Source organism: Pinus tabuliformis, chromosome 4_2 (assembly GCF_031772625.1).
Source record: "Pinus tabuliformis cultivar Carrire ecotype Pingquan chromosome 4_2, CPIR1, whole genome shotgun sequence".
Taxonomy (NCBI): domain Eukaryota; kingdom Viridiplantae; phylum Streptophyta; class Pinopsida; order Pinales; family Pinaceae; genus Pinus; species Pinus tabuliformis.
In genome coordinates this window covers 629,536,641-629,541,748 of record NC_142304.1, presented here as the reverse complement: position 1 = coordinate 629,541,748, position 5,108 = coordinate 629,536,641, and the positions used below count along the sequence as shown (strand labels likewise).

The 5,108-nt window shown below is 37.9% G+C and overlaps 2 pseudogenes; both read left to right on the top strand.

Moving 5' to 3' along the window:
• Positions 1 to 241: 241 nt before the first annotated feature.
• Positions 242 to 919, top strand: LOC149170920 (putative pentatricopeptide repeat-containing protein At3g13770, mitochondrial pseudogene; annotated as a pseudogene).
• Positions 920 to 1,584: 665 nt separating this feature from the next.
• LOC149170919 (pentatricopeptide repeat-containing protein At4g02750 pseudogene) lies at positions 1,585 to 2,547 on the top strand (annotated as a pseudogene).
• The last annotated feature ends 2,561 nt before the right edge of the window (positions 2,548 to 5,108 follow it).

Here is a 5,108-nt window from a genome sequence, read left to right as displayed (position 1 = left end):
AAACCATTCAAAATTCTCAAAAGTAATAAAAGGAATGGCTTTATTTTTATTTTTTTTCAAATGGAGGAATCAAGGGATTAGCGCATATCAGAAGGTTTACAATAATAGTGCAAAAATCTACTTTGAAAGGCCTTGATAGATTGTGACTTATTCAAACAAAAAGTGAGAGCACTTTAATGTGAGGATTTGAAGAGTTAAGAAATATTGAGGATGCATGTCAAGTGTTTGACAAAATGTCTGAATGAAACGCGGTTTCATGGAATGCCTTAATTGCTGGGTATGCGCAGCAGCAGGGTACGAGGAAGAGGTACTAGAGCTTTTTGTTCGAATGATGTCCACGGAAGTGAGGCTGAATTCCTTCACATTTATCAGAGTTGCTAGGGCATGTTCTAGACTAGCAGATATCGAACTAGGGAAGCAGATTCATGCATTCATAATTGAATATGGTTTTGAATTGGATGTCTTTGTCGGTAGTGTGCTTGTGGACATGTATGCCAATTGCAAAAGCACTGGGAGTTCGCGGCAAGTGTTTGATCGAATTCCTTATCGGGATATGGTATTGTGGAATACATCAATTGCAGGATATGTGAGGAATGGATGCGATGAGGAGGCTTGGAAACTCTTTTTCCAAATGCAAAGGGAGAGCACAGGAATGAGTGCATTCACATTTTCCAGTGTTCTCCGGGCATGCGCTGGGCTTGTGGCATTGGAACAGGGCGAGCAAGCTCATGCCCACATTATCAAAACTGGGTTTGAATTTGATATGTTTGTTGGCAGTGGACTTGTTGACATGTACAACAAGTGCAGACACATCCAGAGTGCACGTAAACTGTTTGACAAAATGCCTAATCGAGCTGTTGTCTCGTGGACTACAATGATTTTGGGATATGCCCAGAATGGGGATGTCAACACCTTTTAACCAAGTGCAACGAGCAGTTGGGAATCTGAATCAATATACACTTACCAGTGTTCTTAGTGCATTAGATAAGCCAGAAGCCTTAGAACAGGGTAAGCAAGTCCACGGGTTCATCGTAAAAGTCAGATTCCAGGCAGAGATTTCTGTTGGAAATGCTCTTTTGACAATGTATGCCAAATGTGGAGATGTTGACAATGCACACAAAGTCTTTGAAAAAATGCCTGAGCAGGAAGTTATCTCCTGGAATGCAATGATTGCGGGATATGCACTGGCTGGATATGCTGAGTTGGCACAAAAACTATTCTTTAAAATGCTACTGGCAACACTAAAAATCGATCACATCACTCTTGCCAGTGTGCTTGGTGCATGTGCCAGTCTAGAAACCCCAGAACATGGAAAGCAGATGCATACTTATATCATTAAATCAGGGTTTCAGTCTGATGCCTCTGTTGCAAGTTCCCTTGTTGACATGTATTGCAAATGTGGGAACATAATGAATGCGCAGAGAGTTTTGACAGCCTTGTTGAAAGAGGTATGGTCTCTTGGAATTCGATAATCACGGGATATGCTCAGAATGACCATAGAGAAGAGGCTTTGGTTCTTCTTCGTGAATTGCAAAGGTTAGGTATGATTCCAAATCAGATCACATTTGCCAGTGTGCTTAGGGCATGTGCCCACTTAACAGCTCTAGAACAGGGCAAGCAGGTTTTGTTCATATCATCAAAATTGTGGTCGAGGCAGATGTCTACGTAGGGAGTGCCCTGGTAGACATGTATTCTAAATGTGGGTGCTTGGAGGATGCACGAAAAGTGTTTGATCAAGTTCCAGAGCGAAATACAGTCTCGTGGAACGCAATGCTTTTAGGGTATGCTCAGCATGGACTTGGCAAGGAGGCTCTTACCCTTTTTGAACAAATGCAACAATCTGGAATTATGCCAAACGATGTCACTTTCATTGGTGTTCTTAGTGCATGTAGCCATGCAGGCCTAGTGGATGAAGGTCATCATTACTTCGATGTTATGTTTCAAGATCATGGTGTCATGCAAAAATTGAAGCATTATACCTGCATGGTTGACATTCTTTGTCGTGCTGGAAAACTTGAAGAAGTTGTACAATTCATCAACGAAATGCCATATGAACCTGATGCATTGGTGTGGAATATAGTGCTTGGTGCCAGCAGAGTTCATGCAAACGCAGATATAGGAAAATTGTCAGCAGACTATCTTCTTGAGTTGGAACCAGAAAATTCTTCAGCGTATGTACTCCTCTCAAACATTTATGCAACTTCTTCAAAGTGGAAGGATGTAGCACGTGTGAGAAAATTGATGAAAGGCAAAAGCGTGATAAAGGATCCTGGGTGCAGTTGGATTCAGGTGAAGGATAAAGTACATTTATTTGTCGCTGATGATAGATCTCATTCACAGACTGATAAGATCTATGCAAAGTTGGAGGAACTGGCTAGGCAGCTGAGAAGTTCAGGTTATGTGCCTGACACAATTTTTGTGTTGCATGATGTGTCTGAGGAACAGAGAGAAAATTCCCTACGTTACCACCATGAGAAGCTGGCAATTGCTTTTGGTCTTATCAGCACAATACCCAAGATGCCTCTTAGAATTATGAAGAATCTCTGAGTATGTGGAGATTGCCACACTGCTACCAAGTTAATCTCTAAAATAGCTGGGCGAGAAATCATTGTGAGGGATGCCAATCGTTTCCATCATTTCCAAAATGGACTGTGCTCTTGTGGGGACTTTTGGTGACTATTTAATAATAACCAACTAACATAGGATTCCAGAGTAGTTACCAAATGGGAATGCCTACCAACTACAATCACAACAATTTCTTAATGGAGGATTAGGGTATGGTATTATTATTGCTGACTGCAATGTGATGGCCTTAGCCTCATTCAGCTGGGTAAGGGACTTGCAGGACTATCATCGTGGAAACATGTTTCACGGTGGGCACTAAGGATATTTAGAAAAAAAAAATAAGTGCAGTTAATGAGCTTTTTCCCTTTTTAAATATTGATGAATCTTTGGGTAACCAAATTCACATGGATCAGTTCTACCTTGGGTGTCCGTATTTTATTGGGAGACTACACAACCATGACAAGGGAACTTTCTGCTACAGCTTCAGAACTTGTAACAGAGCATCAACCAGTCAAGGGATGAGTCAGTTCCTTCTCTACAACAATGTATTACATCTACTTATGCTTGGAACATCAACCAACCATGGCCTCCTACCTAGTTCATCAACTAGAAAAAGAACAAACATAGCAACTCAATCTCTTAATGGGAAACATCGACCAGTCAAAGCTAGAAACCTTCTCACTAATAATAGCAGAAGAAACTTTATAGCTGATTCCAGATTTTCATGATCCAAACTTCACAGACAGTAAACAAAGATCGTAGACAACATGCCAAGAACCCACTTTCTAGAGATAGAAGATGTTAGCTAAAGAATCTTACATTTTCAATCGCAGCAAGATAAACTGAAAAATGGTTAAGGAGGCAGATGAAAAAGATAATACCACCCATTACTTTTTAGTCTAGTTTGCTGAGGCATTAAAAGGTGGTTATTCTCTCCTTGGTAAGATCATAGTAAGATATGTTTTTTTTGTTTTATTCCAAGGAAAATCTTACAGGATTCCCCCTCTTCCCTGGAATATCTGGATGGAGGGCAGTTCAACCACCAACCATAATAGCCACTAGCAACCACAGTGGACTCAACCAGATTTGAACTGGTGACCTACAACCTCTCTGTCAGCAAAATGCCTTAAGCAAATAGTTCAACTTCAACTGACAGAGTTAACCCCTTGGGGCATAGTAAGATATATTTTCACTTGTATATATAGAGAATTCAATGTTTGAGTTTATCGTCTTTTGAATAAGATTTATCTTTGCAAGAGGGGGTCTTTCTAAACAAGAATTTAGGAGGAAAACTCTTTTTAGAGTATGTTTGGCCTTAAATATTGATTTCTGGAAATAGTACTGAATGCCACTGTCATATTTAATTTCTGGAAATAGTACTGAATGCCACTGGTTATGACAGATTAAATGTGTTGAGGATTTGGAAGGTTGAAACTATGGCTTCAAATGGCATTTTCTATTTGTATATTTTTATGTTGTGAAGCACAATATAAGTCTTAATAAAGCCTTGGATGACAAATAAGTAATCCTAGATCATGGCTGAAACTCTTCAATTTTCCTTTTTAGGCCAAAAAGGCCTAGACAATGTGTATATTGATTTCATCATTGAAATATCAAAGAGAGAGAAAATCCATGGAAAAAAAAACTCATGAAACATGACTTTGTTGCTAAAAAAGGCATCTTCTATCAAGTGACAATGTTGGAAACATACGTGTTAATGTTGCTGATAAATTGCATGCATTGCCTGAAAACCAATTTTTCAAGAATAGTCATGCCAAACTACAATTTTTTTCATGAACCAATGTTGGGAACATACTTGTTGATATTGCTGATAAATTGCATTGCCGGATAGCTAATTTTTCATGAATAGTACAAAACTGCATATTTTTCATGAATGGTTATCTCAAACTGAGTGTTCTGGCATAAATTTATGTCCTTTTAAACATTCTTCAATATCCTAAATTTAAAATATTTCAAGATAATATTCTTCAACATCCTAAATTTAAAAAAAATTCAAGATGGAAAGCAATCTTATAGTTGTTAGCAATACTTTAACTTCAAAAATGGAAAGTGCGGTAACTATAAGAGTTAGGTGCACCAACTCCAAAACTACTTAAGCATCTGAAAATTCCATCATACACTAAGAAACATATATATATATATATATATATATATATATATATATATATATATATATATATATATATATATATATATATATATATATATCTATTACTCCCCACAGATTCAGTTGGACTAAAAACGAACACTCTTATTTCCTGGAAAAGGAAATGCCAAATCCTACTCATAATTAACAATTCCAGATTTTAGATAACTTACTTGTTTGGAGACGTCAACTTTAAAACAACGTTCACTATCCATAAGCATTCAGAGGATGGAATTTGTAAAGGTTATTAACATTAATACAGAATCTCAAAACCATTAATGCATTTTTAGAAATTGCAGAGGTAATCAAGAAAATTACCGAGCGAATGGATAATTCAAAGAGAACTCAAGCTACAAGGAGGAGGTACATGTGGAAG